The following is a 19,912-nucleotide window of genomic DNA, read 5'->3' as shown; positions in this document are numbered from 1 at the left end:
AATTGAATTGTCTGGGTACTACTGCTGAAAATCGCCTGTTTATAGATACATTATTTGTGGATTTCTATTTGGATTCTCATTTCTATTCCATTAATCTATATTTCAGTCCTTATGATATTACCATATTTTCCTGATTATGATTATTATACTTGATTTTTAATTGGAAAGTGTGAGTTTTCTTACTAACTCTTTCAAGACAATTTAGGTTATTCTAACTCCTTGCAAATCCTCATGAATTTTAGAACCAGCATGTCAATTCTAAAAGTACATATTTACCAGTTGGGATTCTGAGAGGAATTATATTGAATCCATAAATGAATGAGTGAATTTTGTCATCATAAAATCATTTATACTTATGCACAAACACTATTTCCAACTTCTTTTCATTTTAATTTTTCCAGCACTGTTTTGTTGCTTTCCGCATATAAAATTTTCAATTAATTTTAAAATTTAGTCAGTATTATTTTATTTTGATGCTACAGTAGATGACATTGTTTTCCTAATTTCAATTTCATGTTCATTCTAAATACATACAAACTATTTTTATTATCCTTATATACTGAAGTCTTGCTGAAATTAATTATTAGTACTGACAATATTTTTTTTTCCTTTTTGGTTTTCTGAGACAGCGGCTCCCTATGAAGCACAGTCTGAACTCGGCCTTACAGCAATCTTCCTGCCTCAGCCTCCAGGGTCACAGGATTACAGGCATGCACCACCATGCCTGGTTCCTGACAGTATTTTAGTAATATTTTTGGATTTTTGTTTATAGGAGGCAATGTCATTTTTTAATAGAGAGAGTTTCACTTCTTCCTTTCCAATCTAGATGCCTTCTATTTCTTTTTTTTTTCTATTCGCCCTAAATGGAGCCTTCAGTACAAAGCAGATTAAAAGTGGTGAGTTGCACATCACTGTTTTATTTTTGATTTTAGGAAGAAAACATTTGGACTTGGACCACTAAGTCTGATGCTAGCTGTGCATTTTCACAGATGTACACTCATTTTTTATTCTATTGATATTATCTGTTGCATTGCTTAATTTTCAAATATGAAACCAACCTTGTATTCTTGGCATAAGTTCAAGTTCAATATTGTACAAAATTTATTGTATATATTTCTAGATTCTATTTGGTTGATGATTTTTCTTCCACACTTACAAAATATATTAGTCAATCGTTTTATTTTTTTATGATGCTTTGTCTAGGTTTCTCAGTGTACCCCTAACCTCATTGAATGAGTTGACAAAATGTTGCTACTTCTGTTTGTCTTCTTTTTAATAGTTGACAAAAAAAGTGATATGAAAATATTAGAATATCTGGTAAAATTTACCACAGAAGTTGTCCAAGCCTGGGATTAGTTAGGTTGGTTATTTTTGCTACAGTTCAGTTTCTTAGTATTTTTGTATAACTTGGCCTGTTAAGACTAATTCTTCATAAACAAGTTTTGCTAGTTTATACTTTCTAGGAATTTGTCCATTTCATGTAATTTTCTAACTTATTGGTATACAATTTCCATATTATTTCTTTATAATTCTTTTTATTTCTGTATGTTTGGTGCTTATATTCCCTTTAACTTTTGATTCTAGAAATTCAAGTGTTCTCTCTTTTATCTTGTTCAGAATAGCTAAATTTTTCACATTTTTGTTGAGTTTTTCAAATAACTATCTTTGAGTTGCATTTATAACTTCTATTTTTTTCTGTTTTGTATTTAAATTCCCAGTCTAAATTTTATTATTCTTTTCCTCTTCTTGTTTTGGATTTTGTTTTCTTTTCCTTTTTCAGGGTCTTAATATGGAAAGTTAGGTTAGGAAGTTGAAAACTTTTTTGTTTCTTAGCATTGATATGTACAATGTTTAAGAATTGCTCTAACTGCATTCTGCAAGTTTTAGTGTATTCTGTCTTTATTTTTTTTCCAAATATTTTATAATTTCCTTATGATTTCTTCTTTGATCAATTGTTATTTACAAATATATGGTTTGATTTCCAAAATATAATAGTTTCCAAAATTTCTTTCTCTCAATTTATTTCTAATTTCATTGCACTTTGGTCTGAAAACATACTTTCTATAATTTCTATTTTTTAAAAATTTATTCAAGCTTGTTTGATGGCCTGCTATATGAAATCTTTTGGTGAATGTCCAATATACACTTGAGAAGAATATATAGTCGACACTTGTTGATAGAGTATTCTACAGCTGCCTTTTAGGTTCATTTTATAACTTTCTAAACTCTATTTCAGTGCTTCTGAAAGGAATATATTCATGCCTTTAATTATTACTGCCAAATTGTCTATTTTTTTTCATTCCTGTCAGGTTTTGTTTCATTTTCTTTATTGTTCTAAATTTTAGTTGTATGTATGACTACACCTGTAAGATTTTAGTTGTATGACTATAATTGCTTTATTTTCCTGATAGATTGATCTTTTCATTATTACATAACAATCCCACTGTATTTCTAATCACATTTCATTTTAAATTCCACTTTGTCTCATGTTAGTATAGCTTACTTGTGGTTGTGGTTTGCATGGTACTTTTTCATACTTTTATTTTGAATCTACTTATCCCTGAATGTAAATATGTCTTTTATAGAAGGTTTTATAGAATATTTATAGAATTTTTGTGAATATTTTATACAATATGTCTTTTATATTTAGATGGTTTTTCAATCTAGTATAACAATCTCTGCCTTTTAATTGAAGTATTTGAACCATCCACATTTAATGTCATTCTTAATGACATTAACTTGATTTTTCTTCAATTTATTTTTTACTTTCTATTTATCTCATGACTTTATTGTATTTTTTTCTCCTTTACTCCTTTTTGCTTTTAAAAAGTGAACATTTCTAATGAAGATTTTCAATTTCATTAATGATTTTTCACTAATTTTTTATTTTTTATTTCTAGTGGTTTCTCTAAGGCTAAACACACATATTTTAACTTATTGTCATTGGCTTCATATTTATACTAGCTTAATTCCGGTGAGGTATAAAAGCATACTCCTATAGATCTCTACTCCCTTTTCCCCAATTTTGTGACATTATTATTACAGATATTTCATGTATCAATGCTAAAGACCCAATGTTATGTATTACAATTTTTGCCTTACCACTTGCATTTATTTTAGCACTTTACAGTTTTGCTCACACTCAGCTTGTAAACATAACACATTCATATGTATTATAGTACCAACAATAAACCATATACATGTGCAAATATATATATAGTTTTATGTAAATGTGTGTTACAATAACAAGAGAAAAAAGACAAATGTGTATTTCTACTATCCCTTATAATTACATAATTACCTTTCTTGATGCTTTTTATTGTAAATGTGTGTCAATTTGAGTTAACTTTTGGTAATTCAGTCTGAAACATATGACCCCGAATTTCTAACTTCTTGTAAAGGTGTTTCTTAAACATAAGTTCCATCAGTTTTTTATTTATGGTGGAAGGTTTATATTGCTATTATTTTTTAATGATAACTCTCATGGATAGAATTTTTTTGTTCACAGCAGTTTTTGTTTAATTTTTCCCTTTGAGCTCTTTGAATGTGTTATTCCACTGCCTTCTGGCCTCCACTGTTTCTACAGACATCTCAGCTGATATCTTTGTTGGAACTCCTCTATTAAATATGTTGATTTTTTTCTCTTGTTATTTTAAAAATTTTGCTCTGTCTTCAACTTTCAGCATGTCTACTATGACAAATCTATTTGTGGATTTCTTTGCATTTGACTTTCCTAGAATTATTTTAGATTCTTAGAAGTACATATTAATGTTATTTAATAATGAAAAGATTTCAGCCACTGGTTCTCTGAACACTATTTGTGTGCCTTTTTTCTCCTCTTCAGATTGGCGGGGGGCAGTGGTGATTGTTTTGAGACAGTCTTGCTATGTACCCCAAGCTAGCCTCAAACTCACTGTGATCCTCCCACCTCAGCCTCCCGAGTGATGGGATTACAGGTGTGCATCACCATGCCCAGTTCTCCTGTTCAGATAATCATGTATCATATGTTGGTTTGCTTAATCATGTCCCTTGTTTCTCTAAATCTCTGTTCGTTTTCCTTCATTCTTCTCTTTGCCTTCACAGAGAAGTGCATAATCTCTTTCAACCTATCTTCAAGTTTAATTTTTTGTTCTACCAATTCAAGACTATTGTTGACCCTTTCTAGAAGGTTTTTTCATTTTGGTTGTATGACTTTTCAAAGTTAAAATTTTAACTAGGTTCTTTATTATAATTTACATCTCATTTTTTATAATTCTAGTTGATGTCACATTGTCATAATACCTCCCTTTGTTAATTTAATTGGCGTTTCCTTTATTTCATTGGGTATATACACGAATGACATAGGAGTAAGGGCGTGGCAAATTTGTCTGGGGAGGTAGGCTTCACCTGTTAATTATAAGATCCCAGAATACATGGACAGAACAGTTCCCAAAGCCCTGCACATGGACTTCTTGTGAGAACTCAAGCAGATTTTCAGCAGGATGCCTAGACCTGACTTCAGCCTGAGCCCTGGGATCCCAGCACCACCTCTCAGGACCCATATGTACTAATTTTCATGGGCGTTGTCAAGACTTCGCCATATAAAAGGACACAGCTGCCAAGGAGAGCTTGCCATTATGGCTTTCCTCATGAGACCCCACCCTGCTTCCTCTAGGGTGCACTTTTATCGCGCTTTTTCCCCTTTTACTCAGCCCAAGCTCACTCTGCAGAGCCAGTTTCTCTCTCACTCTTCACTTTTACTTTTTCAAATAAACTTTCCCACTGCTTTTTTTTTATTTCATTCAATTCTTTGTTCAAGACGAGAAGAACCTGAAATCTAACTCCAGAAGGAGAGATGAGCAACCCAAAGCCCAGTAACATTTATTTGGTAAGCTACTTTTAGGAGCCATGTGATAACATGAGGACTACTTTAAAAGGCTACTTACAAGCCTTTTTCCCCAGAACTGGAGTTCTAACCTATGGCTACACTCATACTGAGAAAGCACTCTACCATTGAGCTACATCACCAGCCCTGAAGGCTTTCTTATTAAATATGATGTTTATTTACTCTCAGAGACTTTCTGTTACATGCTTTTTAGGGGGTGTATGGGTTATATTTTCATTTCTTTACATATCTCATAACTTTACAGACACTTTAAATAATATGTTTTAATTCTGGGTACTGATCGTCATTCCTGATCCCACACAGCTCATTATGGCTATTTGCTTATTTATATGCAAATGACTAACTTATTTTAGTAGTGCCTATTTCTTCTTTGCAGTGGTAAACTTCTAATGTTTCTCAGAGGCTGCAGCCTTAGGTATACCCACAGACACTGTCAATGAAAGCAGTTTTATGAGGATTCGTTTTGGCAATTTGTTTGCCTGTCCATAGCCACCTGCTAATACCTTCTAATTATTGGCTGGCTGCTTTATTGTTTTCAACAATGTCTTGGGACATGTGCTGCCTCTCTAAGTAAGCCAATAAAATCCAGACTCCATGTCAGTGTTTAAAATGTGACCTCATTCCAGGCTGGCTCTTTCCCTGATTCTCTTGGATAAATTAACTGGCCTATAGATAAGCCTGAATGTCTATAGTAATATTGTACCAAGGGCCATCCATCATAATCTGCACTTTTTCTGTGAATTCCTTAGACTTCAATTTGCTGCAAATTAAGTCAGTTTCTTCAAGAGTGAATTGAACCCCTCTCTCGTACAATTTACTCTTTCTGCTGCACAAAATCTCAGAGCTTTGGCTCTGGTTTCGAGATAGGGGCAATGGTAGGCTTCTTTTTGAGGAACATCCTTGCTTTAGGGACTGAGTGCTGCAGCCAAGGAGCAGTAACTTTAGATCTTCTCAACTTGTCTCCCCCAAAGTAAAATTTCTGACTTATGATCCAAAGCAAAAATAAGTGGTTTTCAGTCCTCTCAGAAATGCCATGTCCAAGGCACCTTATTGACTACACTTGTTTTGGAACAATGAAAGCTGTAGGTATGGTGAGAATTACTGACATCCTGTCCTGCATAATTACCTTTGAAATATTAAAGAACCATGGCCTTATTTTTTTTTATTTCTTTTCTTAAATCCTTTTATAGGTACATTTTAGGCATACAACACAATTACATTTCTCATTGGGAACTTGTACCTTTGCATGAAGCATCTTGGTTCTTATTTTTTCCCCATTCCTAGCCCTCCCTTCACGCCCTCCACCCTTCCCTATTTACAAAGACTTTAGCTGAAGACGTAAGAGTGACTAGGACATACTGTAATTGGTGTCCGTGGCAGTTTTAAGGAGACTCTAATCTGTAATAGTTCTCAAACTGTAGGACACAGTCATCCTGCGCATCTTGCTTAGAAAACAGATCCTCAAACTCCATTCTGACTTTGTAGACCCAATTCAGGCAGTCTATTTGAAAATTACACTTCCATGGCTCCAATGATTGGCATCTTCAGACAATACTTCTAGGGACACTGATCCCAGGGAAGAGGGAGAAAAAAAACTAACAAAAAGGAATAGTATAGTTAGAAAATACATACTAAGTAGTAAGTTAAAATTTTTATGACAGAGGCATGGCCTTAGAAGTTGTATAACACTCATACTTTATTATAGATAAGTAGCCTTCCATGGTGTAATTCAAATAGACTAAAATGTGAACAACAGCCCTAGAGTTGAATGGATCAGCAGTAATGGGCACCAATTTGCCTTGGGTGCAGTTGGGAAACAGAGGAGTACTAACAGCAAGACAAGAGATGATATAGGAGATATAAGGAATTCTTTAACCAAAAAAAAGGAGGAAAGTTATTCCAAAAGAAAGTACCACAAAGGTCAAGAGGAAGATGCTATCTTACAAGGAGGCAAGATTTCAACTTGGATATAAAACAGAATGAAGATTATGAGAGACTACAGAAATGAAACCATACAGTTAGTCAGGAGATAATCATAAGAAACTTTATATATGGTACGTTAAGGAGTTTGCACCTCATAATGAGAGCAAGGGAATAATAGAATGATATATAAACAGAAGCACAGAGGCTCACATTTTTGCTTTAAAAGGGTTTGTCCATTTGGAAAACAGATTGGTAAGGCATACTTTTGTATCTGTAATATGATTTTCTTATGCCTCCTCTAATTTGTAGGAAGAAAACGATTTATGACTCACACCCCACTTAAAATTCCCTCATATTCAAAAATTCATTTCTTGGCTTCCATATATAATCCTTTCAATGATGGTTGCAGATGTAAAAGTTCTTCTTATTTACATCACTTGAGGCTCATTGAGATATTGAAATTTACTCATTGTACTCCCTCTTATGATCATATGTAGTATCCAGAAGGACAAAATAATAGGTTAGTATTTGTTAATAACAAGTAAAAATTAAGTGCTGCATTTGTTACATATAATAAAAAATATCATCTCAATCACTTCCAGAGTATTTGTTAGGAATAAGATGTTATAGGAAATACAAAACCATGGAAGATATGGATCTTTCTTTTCAGGATTAAATCCTAGAGGTAAACACTTAATGAAGATAAATAATTCATAGTAGCAAATAGCAATATTCAAGGAGTGGTACCAGCAATAAGTACTTTGGAAGGCTTTGCTCCTCACTAAAGACAAAAGAAGAGAATGAATGCTTGGAAGTGGTATCAATACCTGAACCTTGAAAGGAAGATGAATTAAGAAAAGAGCTTCTATTTGGGGTGACAGCAAGAAAAAGAAAAGTCTAGTGACATGTTTTAAATTAAGCCACTAATCATTATAGCATTTTTAACCATGTAACTGAACTGCAGAGTAAGGACTACAATTTTTTTAAACATTGTACCAGACATAGTGGCACACACCTATGATCCCAGCCCTCTGGGAAATTTAGACAAGAGGAGTTGCAATACAGCCTAGCAAACTTAGTGACTTAGCAAGATTCTGTCTCAAAATTTAAAAAAGAAAAAGAAAGGGCTGGGATGTCCTTCAATGCAAAGACCCTGGTTTCAATCTCTAGTTGAAAAACAAAAAATGTGTTCTTTCTGAGCATTGTCTTTGTTTTATTGAATTTCATTTTTAAACTCTTAGCCCGGAGCCCAGATGATAGTGGATATTCAGTAGAATGCCCATTGAATAAATTAATGAAGCCAAGAATTATTTGCCAAAAAGCTTTTAATGATATCAACATTCAAATTTATGATCCAAATTTTAATTGTAGAAAGTATCTAAAAATGAGTATATGTTACATTAAAAAATAATTTAAATAAAAATCCCTTTAAAAATTGAGCAATTAGCTGGGCCCTATGGCCTATGTCTGTAATTTCTGCACTGAGGTAGGTTGAAGGTAGGAGAATCATAAGTTTAAGATCTGCCTGGGGACATAAAAATATAAAATATAAAGCACTGGAGATGTTTCTCAGTGTAAAGGCCCTGGACTCAATCCCCAGTACCATACCCATCAATCCATCCTTTATTCCATCAATAAAATGAAAATTTTGAATAATTATTCTTTTAAGAGAAAGTCCAAAATGTTATGCTACAGACTTTGATACTGGTTGTGTAAAAAATATTCTGAAAATAAAGAAAAACATTAAGAAATTGTAGCAAAAATCTCCTAGAGAATAGTGATCGTATGTACCTATCAAATAACAAAGAACATCACGCTAATAAGAAGCTTTTGAAACTTTATTTGAAGAACTGAATGAATTGTCTTTGGGCAGACTAAATTCACCTCCACAGACCCAACTTCCTCTCATGGAGTCTCAGCTACCTGCCAACAACTTCCCTAGAAGCAGGAGTCTCATTGTAACCAGAATCCCAATTCGCTCTCACTGGAATGTACTGAAGTAATTCAGGTCTTTCATCTTATTTAACTACTGAGCTTAGGTTTACATAAATTCATAATTGTGATTCCACACTTCATAAAAAACATAAACAAAATTAGAAACTCTGGGCAGCAAAGATAATAAATGTTCAAACAGTGCCCTACAGATAAATCATATAGATACAAAATTTCAAACATCAGCCAGTGTTTGGGTCCAAGTCCTTTGAAAAGAAATAGTTTCTCTGTGACAAGCTGATGTTAACATTTTAATTAATGGAGGAAAGGAAAATAAAAAACTATTATTCTCTATTACTTTTTTTCTAAATTAAGCCACACTGCTCTCATGTTTAAATTTTATTTTCCATTAATAAAGTTACTTTAATCTATATACAGACCCTTTAAAATGTTGATATTTACACCACTCACTATAGTATATTTTGAAAATGGCACTTTCTCTATAAAGTGCAGACTGCTGTAAGCTTTATATTAACTGAAATAATTGAACTTCAAGGTTATAAAGTTGATTCTCGTAATAAAGTTCTTTTGTTAATTTTTACTTAAAAATGTGGTTGAGCAAATTCCATGTAATATTATGGTCCATTCCTTACTATCTGTGGCAAGAGGTAATTCTTGCCTGATGGATCTTCATTGTTTCTCTGCCACTGTTATGGCTACTAAAAGGTCAGTCAGAGCTTATGGCACCAAAAGGTCATTTTTGTTATTCTAAAGAGAGAAGTTTTGACATATGATATATTATGAAGAGAACAGAGACACTAACTGATGTACTGTAATACTAATCATCACATCTTTCACTTCTTTAAAAGAAAGAAGTTTATCTGAAAATACTTTTTAAAACATTCAAAGTATAAAATAAATGTGTTTCATACCCTGTGGTCCACTTAACAAAATTTTTAATTTTAGTAAATATTAATCAATAAACTAAATGGCAGTATTTCAGCTCACTTATGCTTCTCCATGATACATATATTTCTGTTTTATGAATATCAAGCCTTTGCTTATGGAAATAATTTTTTATTAAAGATGTTTTGCTAGAAGAACAAAAGCTAAATGTCCTGTGCTTCTTTCACAGCCATCGTCTGCATTTTAACACAAGGAAATATACAGTCAACTGAACTTGGAGGCTGAATAGCCAACTATTGATTATAGGAACGTTCTTTACAAATAGCAAAATACTGAACCAATGAGGTAAGTTCTGAAATCTTATAGTTCTACTGATTTTTTGAGGCTATTTTGTTGACAATAAATTTCCTTCCTACAATTTCTAAAAATCGAACTTGAGGTAAAGATCTTAATTTCAAATTTCTAGATAGATTAGACACTAAGAAGAATCATGAACACAACCGAAAAATAGAAAAAGAGTTTATATGAGCAGTAAATACGTCCATACCTTCTGTCAGGTTCTCAAATGAAACTGTTACAAAGTACAAGTTAAGAAATATTAACAGCTGAGCTGTAGTATCAAAGGTAGAAATACCAAACTGCGCTGTGTGCTCCCAGTAAGTCCTTTCTCACTCATTTGCAGACGTTACCTCCTCGAGCAATAGTAACAGAATTTATGGCATGATTATTTCAGAATGAACAGTGTCCTAAGTGTTTCAGTGTTGCTTCATAAATTACCTGTGAACATTTCACATTTTGTCCTCGATTCTTACAACCCTAGAAGTCAGCTATTATAATTACCATATTTTAAATGAGGAAATCAAAGATATGTCCGTTACATTAATACTTAAACAGAACATTTAGAACCTCCTTTTCAAACACTGTTAGCAAATGAAATTTTTTTCTCCAAGTGAAAATTAACAGAACCATAAACAGTATTTGCATGAAACACCAATTTATTTGTATCCATTATTTTAATTATAATTTTTCCTCTAAATGCAATCAACACAGACAACAATGACTATTTTCAAAACAAATTTCTAAGTAGATATTGTAAATGAGAGCTGACAATTTTTATAAGATTGAACATTCAAATTATTTCTGTTTTATTTTGGCTTGTATGATATAAAAACAATTCTGCATTACATAGACAATTGCAAATGATAACAGTTTTTTAACAACTCATCCTGCAATTTTGTGATGCTCTTCAATTTGACTCATCTGGAAGACTAAAGAAGTAGCAGAAAATTGTTTCGAGGTTGAATTACTAACATTATCTAACATCTGCTCTCAAACCTTAATTGTTAAATTTTCAAGTTAGAATTGGTTGATGAACAGTTCCTCGTTTGTTTTAAATTATCATTCTTTGGAAAATAATGTTGAAATGTATCTTTTATCCACTCCGTGTTCAACAATGTCAGCCTCTAAAATTAGCCCAATCACCCTATCTCTATCAAAGTTTCAAAACAATAAATATATGTTACTTTCATTTCAAGACAGAATTTAAAGCTCTGTTTTGATTGCTGACATTTTATCTACACTTTTAAGTAAGTAAAATGACATTGCAATAGTACATTATTAAATGTAGCTTTTTTGGCTTACTTCAAATATTAGCAGGATATGCATGGTAGGGAAGTCATGTCATATCTGAGCCAATTTAGTTAAGAAACTTTCTTTGTTAGACAACAGGAATATTTCTTGTCTCATTTGAAATATTTGTATAATACCTTGCCATGGAACAGTAAATAAACTCTATCATAAAAACAATGGAAGATTGCAAATCATTGCTGTATACCACAAACAGTTCTAAAACCTCTACAATTGAAAAATGAGAACTTAAAAACACATACAATCTGTATGACATTTACCTAACACTTCTGAAAAATGATGCATCTTTAGAACTACTACATTTATACAAATACCATATAATGATATAAAACTTGAGCCTATTTTTCTGCCACCGCTTTTCAAGAAAGCGCTACTACTATAATCCTTTGCCATTATCCTCAGTCACTTCAGTCATCTCTAGATCTTGGCCAACTTGTTTCATGATGTGGTAAAAGCTTTATTGTTTCATATTATGTGTTTTTCCAGTGTCTTATAAGTAATTGACCTTCTTTACATTGGCACATGTAAAGAACAAAAATATGAGATTATCTGTGATACCCTTGCTGTTACCTACTTACTAATACTCCTTAGGATAAAGGCTGGGGATGTGTAGCTCAGTGGCACCATGCCTGCTTGGCAAGCAAAAGGTTCTGAGTTTGATCCCCAGTACCATAACAAAACCAAAAGACTTCTTATGATATTAGGATATTATACTTCATTTGAGTAATATCTTAGATGTGCACTCTCCAAATATCTCTTGACTATATCATGAGTCAACAGTACTAATTGTAATTTCATCCCTATCTGTCTACGTCACACATTGGTAAGAAAAAAACCTTAATAAACATTTTTCAAAAAAGTTTTCCTCACATCTGATGAATCTAATTCTTTTGAAAATTTCAACAAATGCATTTGACATCACATACTTAAATTTTGGTACATAGAGTTTTTATAACACTATGCTGAAACAAATTGAGTGCCATTTTTTGCTTGCTTGTGCATAAAAGTGATTTGGCAGGAAGCATAGAACAGTTTTGTAAAAATTTATTATGGAAGACACATTGAGAACTTGGGCAATTTAAACCTCTAAAAAGGGATCTAAATCATGAATGAATTTTGTTTTTACCTCATTTTGTGCAAGTTTTCAGAATATTGCTTTGTTTGGATGTATATTTGTCAGAATGGATAATAGCTGCATAATTAATTGATGAGTATAAATACGGTTCCACTAGTAAATTCGTATGCGAACAGTATCATCAATAATATTGTTAGATGTTATTGTTTTAAATTCCCCCTTTTTAAACATACAGTTTCCAGAATTGTTTCATTTTACATTTAACTCACATAAAATGTATGAACTGAAATATGAGTACAGAATCACATAGAACTTAACTCAAACTGAAGCATAGAAATGAGACGTGAAACAAGTAAAACTAAATTTTGTGCTATTTTCTAATTAGCTTATTTGAGATTAACTATCAATTTACATATACAGAATACTAGCCAATTTGTCATCTTCATCACTGGCAAAATAAATTACTGATCAGCTATTTTGTGCTAAGACTATGCTTCATAATACACAAATACCAGGAAATAAAAAAGAACAGTTGCAGCTTTCATCATGAAGAGTTTTAATTTAAATTGGATATTTGTCTTACCTCTGAACTATGGTAATTTCAAACCTGTCTTTTAAAAGCATCCTCTTTAGAAATATTTTGTTGATGCCAAAATACAAATTTGATCCTTTGCTTGATATTCCCCCTCCTTTTATCTCTCACCCAACATTCTAAAACCTTTTAGGGATTCATGGAATACAGTTTGAAGTTCATTGTTTAAAATTCCAGAAGGTAAGAAAAGAAAGAAGGGCAAAACTCATTGATTTGTATGTCTTGTCTTATCTACACTTGATTTGGACTCTCACATTACTCCAAAATAAGTGTATCAAACAACAGTCCAAGGAGCATGGTGAGTCACTGTTTAAAATAAATACTTTTTGTAGCACAAATACACTAATTTACTTGTTCATTTATTAAAAATTTCTAGACACTTGCTATGAAACAAGTACTGGGTTGAGCAAACATAATTAGCAATAATCTCTGACTTCAAGTTATTTAAGAGGATGCAAAGAGAAAATGGAGCTAATGAACACACAATAATAAAGATAAAATTGAAATTCACTTATTATCCCATATTGGACTGGGTAAATTTCAGATATTTTATGAGATGGTAGAAAGAATACAGATGTTATTGGCATTCTCTGAAGAAGAATTTGGTTCTTTATTTAAAAAAGAAACGGTAGTGCATCTTAAGCATTAATTTTGATGAATAATGAATCTCCTTCAACTTGGTTCCATAAATTTGCCTTAGCCTCAGAAGGTATAGTTCAAGTTGTATTTTATATAGGGCCCTGTTTGCAACATTTTTGTTGATGAACATTATGGGTGCTTCCATTGTATTTGGACACCAATCGTTCAAATATTGTGTATATAGTATAATAATCTTGTTCTATATAGAAGTCAAACTTTTGAAGTTTGGAGCAAAGATAACTTTAATTTATTAATGATCTATAGTGGAATGTGTTCCTTTGTGAAGCAGTATTTACAATTTGAGTCACTAGTAACATTGAGATATTAGTTTATGCATTGCTAACAAATATTCATTTCAAAAATACTTCAATTTGAAAAGTTACATATAACAATGTCCCTTTGTTTTCTGACCATATTTTGAAACTTCCATACCAAGCATATTCTTCTGACATGGCAAATCTTGAATTACTGTTTGTTGGATATTTTCTAACCAAATCAGGTAATAATTTAAACTAAAATTTAGAAATTTTTAACTAGTACATATGCCTGATAACTATTTACAAATTAAGATGATATTGAAATACCATTGCCTTTATATAGTGCTTATATTTTTTGATCATTTATAAATAATACTCTGAAAAAATTCTTTAAAGAATCCTATCAAAAACTGTGCCCTTAAAATCATTGTTGGAAATACTGAATACTAAATAATAAAAATGATACATAATTAGTCAACATTTACAACAGCTACAGAATATTTTAAAAGGCTAAAGAGAATAATAAAAACATGTAAATCAGTGCTATTAATATAAAACAAGCTCTGTGCACTGAAATTTTCCAAGCATATAGGATTCAACAGAGGAAGAGGTTTGTTTATTTCCATGTCAGTATTTTCTTTTTTCTTAGCACAAGTAATTAGAGATTTTTTTCGAACCTAAAAGTGACTTCCTCTTCCACCTCAAAATGACATTGAGTAAAAAAGAGTCGTATTAGTTTGAGTGATAAGAAGACAATAGAAATGCTTAAATTATGACACTTGTAAATATTTGGCTGGACTATAATGCGTCATGGCTTAACTATACTTAACATAGTAATAAGGAAAAGACACAAATTGAAATCATCCAGAAACAAAACTTCTCTATCTAAGAGCAAGAAGTCCTATTCCAGTGTTTTTACTTATAGGCTTATTCTGAAGGGGAGTGGTCAGATCTGTCAGGGGAGGGCTTGTTTGGTCTCTTTGTGTGGTATTTATAGCCTGGTCTGGTTAATGTCAATCTTCACTTTATTGGTATTCTCTTAAATCCTGAAATTTTACCCAGACTTTTCCTTATAAGCCCAAACTTCTCAGAAAACTTTATGTAAATTTTCAGCAATATAAAAGTTTCTTCTTTTTCCCACAAATCATTTTTCCTCTTTATTTTTATATTCTAATACTCAGAATAAATTTCACCTAAGACCTCAAGTTCAACTCGAGTATTTGCTGCTTATATGCATACATACTTTTTTCCCCCCACTCTTTCGTAACAAAAACAAACAAAACTCCTTTTCCAAGTCCCAAAGACTGACTTTTTCTGATAGGCAGTCTTAGTAATGGAAGTGGAAAAACCCAGTCGATCAACTACTGAGGAGATGAGACTTTGTAAGCAGCAATTTGTATGTTAAACTTATTCAATCCTCCTTTCAAATGTACAAAAATCAAGTAATTCTAACAAAAATATGAAAAATGAGATTACATTTTCAGCTTACCTAGGATTTCTGAATTTAAAAAAATGAAACTTCAACATTTAAAAAATAAGCCCCTAAAATATTCTTAGTGACTATTGGATTCCTTAACTGTAATCCAATAAATAGCACCTTACCTTTCTTAGTTTGGATTGGAGTAGAATGAATTAAATAAGTAGCAACAAAATAAAACAGATTATATAAAATTATTATATAATGATTAGGAAAAGTGCATGTAGGCAATTAAAAATAGAAACAGAAGATACTATGTTCTATCTCTGTCTTAAATATCAGTGAAATACTGATATTTTCTCAAAAAACACAAAAGAAATGCAGTAAATAAAAGTTAAATATTTCCTCAAATAGCACTGCTTCAACCACTCAAAATAAGCCTCTATTAAAGGCAGCAGAGTTTTGTGGAGTTGCTTTCCTTTGGTTATCAAAAAATACAAAATATTTCAGGCTGGGGATTTAGCTCAGTAGTGCTGTGCCTGCCTCCCAAGCACAAGGTCCTGAGTTCAATCCCAGGTATGAAAATAAAAAAAATATTTCTGAATTGCTAGGCCAGTAGTAGACAGAGGTTAAGAAAAGCATTAATGTGAAACTATAACTTCAATTAGTTTTCTACTATGATGAATAATGATAAGATGCCTAAAGAGCATCTTAACTCTTGAGGATCTAAGAACTATAATAGTAGATTTTTAAAAATTAACAATTGGGAAAAATATATATCTTTATATTCTGAGCACACAACAAAATATTAGTTTTTTACTAGTATGTCATACATGACATTCTTTTGCTTTTTGGTAAGTTTTAAAATAGATGATGTTATGTTATTAATTTCTGTGACTGAGTCTTGATAGCTGTTCATATTTCCACTGATAATAAAAATTATTTTTCTAGAAAAATTTTGAATGGTTAAATTTTTATATTTCATATAACCGAATTTTTAAAATATGTTATTATACTATGTCATAAATTAACAAAAAGAATTTCCAGTCAATGGATTGGTATTCTTTCTTGGATTATAGGAAGACAGATATTTTATTATTTCAGAACTCATCAATTTTATTAATGCACTGAACATGAGGGCTAAATTTTACTGTAAATGCCTTCATTACCCTAAAAATATTTCTCTTCCCACTGAATAATTTCAATGCAGAATCCTTAAGTGACTCGGATGCAAAAATACAATATTTACCTCTCCATTTCCACTTTTTAATTTTCAAATGTGTTTCATAGTTTACTCCTTCCTTCCTTAGCCAGTTACGTGACCCAATGTCTACTTCTGAGACCTAATCTTTTTTTGCCCTAAACACTAGGTTGTGTTTTTCTTTCAAACATAGTACATATAAGTGTGATACCAATCTAAATCAACATTAAATCTTTGATCAACTGGACAGTAAGTCATTACTGGTGTTAAAGGTCTTTGTTTCATATTTTAAGTGTAAACTATGATATATTTGTATATAGACCAACTCTTAAATTGTCTGTTACCTAATATATGAAAGGCCAAATATTACAAATGCACAATATTCACTTTATAAAATAATTCTTTTTTTCCAAGGATATTACTACCAAATTTATTAATAAAAAACATTTCATTTAAATTTAACTCGGTTAAACAAAACTGATAATCTTTTCTCAAAAAAATTTTTCTGAAACTTGTGTATAAAACCATATAGGTGAAAATTCTGAATGGACAAGATTGTGAATTGAATCCAAAAGACTAAAAAACACTTAAGACTCATAAAACTGAAAATTATTGAAATTATTATGCATTCTTAAAGTTTTTAATTTTAGATACTTTCCCAATTAACATAAATTGACAGTTTCTTGGAATCAAATGGGATGTTTTTCTCTTTTTAATTAAAAAAAAACTTTTGTTTGATAAGAATTAGAACTACTTGTTGAAAAGTTATTATTATTTTGCTTTTCTCTCCCTCCACAGTGGCAAGACTGTCCAATCTCTACTGCGGCTGCCTGCGTGTCCATAGCTCTGCTGTCATGTTTGAAGTAGTGTCTTCTGTGTTAATGAGTAAAGCAGCCTGTAAGAAACAAATTTGTTTGTGAGACATGTTTTAAGAAATCTTTCAAAGAACTTCAAAGAATACTTCAGTTTTTCAAAACCTTTTGAACCAGCAACGTTTCAGAATAGAAATTAATCTCACATTATTGAAATTTCTTAGCAAAAAGGTCCAAAGTGTCCACTTTCAAAATATATTCTAATGTCTGCTGAAATATTTTGTAATACAAATCTTGCATCTAATAACATTTAAGTACTTTGAACTGAAAGCTGAATAACAGCATTGATAACATAATACAAAGAAACACATATAAGAGAAATAGTGTATTAATTTTGCATATGTTGACTCACACTTTGAGTATCACTGGTTTTTGATGACAAAAGAATTTCAAAATATCAAGGATGATATTTTCAGATTAAATGTAACCTTTAGAAAAATAATGTGACAAAACCTGTCATAATTAATTGTGTTTTATCATTGTCTCGAAATCTGTCTTTCTTTAAAGTTAACCTTCCCACATATAATTGTCTACATAAAAGCCTCTTATAAAACATATCTTAATATAATTGGAAGTCTACCATCATTCTTTTGACCTAAGAACACTTCTCAGCAGCTCTTTGCCTGATGACTATTTCCCCCAAGGATCCAGCTGCTACCTTCAAATCTTTATTACATCTCTCTATCGGTGAAACTACAAACTTCACTGCACCCATCTAAACCCAGGCTCTGGAACATCTCTTAATTAAGGACAACTCTGAGCTTTTGTTCTGCCAAGTCCCAGGATTTAAGAGGAAAAATTATTAAATGTTATGTTTTTAAAAGGGGAGGGAATTAAAATTTAGCCTGGAACTTTATTTTAGCTGAAAAATTATTCTTGATATTTTCCAGCCAATTTCTCAATGAAAAGCATTTTTGTAACTTCATGAACACTAAACCATTTTCCTTTCTAAAGAGTATGATCTGAAGCTTTGGCTTAAATCTCTATTTCCTGGAACTTCCTCATTCCTCCTGAAAACCTCTGTCATTCATTCTATCTCTCACAGGCTGGATGCATTTTAATTTTTAATGGGTTTTCAACAATTGATTTATGTTTTCATTGTGGAAATATTTATGTGGTTTGAATGGAAAATATAATAACACTAATCTGAAGGAAAGGATATGGGGCAGTCTAAGAAAAGGGACTAAAAATTAGTGTAAAGTAGTGTCTTTCTTTGCTACAGTCATTTCTTTTGTAATATGTCTTATTTGCATCTATTTCCCAGAAAGCAAGGTTATCATTCTCTCCAGCACTGGCTTCTTAATTGCAAAGCCATCTGAGATATGGCCAGGGAGTGGTATTTCCAGTAGGGGGAGGAACAGTAAATGTGAAATTGTTTCTTAAAAATATTTTATCATGGCTGCCTAGCTCTAGTTGTTGAAACCCAAATTTTTATTGTCTAAATCCTTGTTAACATCTGAGGTAGAAATAAGAAATTCTTTTGGAATGCAAAAGTAAAAATCCTCTTATAAATATAATACTTTTAGCAATGCTCAGAAATGTTTAAGACTTTCTCCATATGATGTTCAACTCCACGTCCATGTAAATGACACATAGATTTCTGGCCATTCGTCCACATGACTTCTGAAATTTTGACTAAAGCAAAGGCTTTGGCATCTTACAAGCCAAAAATCTATCTCAAAGATCTGCCTCAAACTTCAAGGGGACATAAAGGCTAAAAATGACTATTTCCTCTCCCTTGCTTTTCAGTAGAAGATGAAAAGGAAAACTGCAAGTTGAATCATCTCATTACCATCTTTTAGATGTGGGAAGTAGTTTCTATATAATCTTTAGATATTATGACTATGAAATAGGTATTTTTCATCTCTATCACATCTTTTGTATTGTAAGCACCTATGTCTCTAGATTTTTAAAGCAGCATCTCAATAGATTTGTCTTTATCTGGTCTCTCCCTTCTATACTTTGTTTTACACATGGCTTCCAGATTAGTAGTTCTAAATATTAATGTGATGATCACACTCATGCCCCACATCTTTCAATGATGCACTAGTGTTAAAAAATACTTCCTGTTAAGTACAGTCCTCTGCATAGAGAATTGTTCACTGCCTACTTCCTCCAGAATGCTTTCCTTGGCCTCAACAGCTCACAGTAACATATACACAGGACTAGTTGGCAATCCCTTAACAACTAGTTATACTATTTCCTCAGAGAAATTATAATTCAGTAATGAATAAAAAAAAGTGTGGTAAACTACAATATACTTTATATATTACTGAGCTTATCATCTTCTTTGGTATTCTCTACAATGTGTTAGATAGAGATGTATGCACAGTAAGTAGCCATTAAATACATGAAAATTACATAACATGAACTGTGATGCCTAGATTGTCCTAAAAATAACATGATTATGAAAATGTTGAGGATAATGATGAAGAAAATGAGGAGAAAACACAAAACAAGTATGAATTAACTATTGAATATAATACCAACACAATTGGAAACACGTTCTTGGTCATCACCCTCGTGTGTGTGTGTGTGTGTGTGTGTGTGTGTGTGTGTATGTGTG

This window comes from Heterocephalus glaber, unplaced genomic scaffold, assembly GCF_053883595.1.
Source record: "Heterocephalus glaber isolate CG9 unplaced genomic scaffold, H.glaber_assembly_v1.0 deba00001538, whole genome shotgun sequence".
Lineage (NCBI taxonomy): Eukaryota > Metazoa > Chordata > Mammalia > Rodentia > Bathyergidae > Heterocephalus > Heterocephalus glaber.
The sequence above is the reverse complement of the archived record's forward strand: the minus strand, read 5'-3'. Positions refer to the sequence as shown.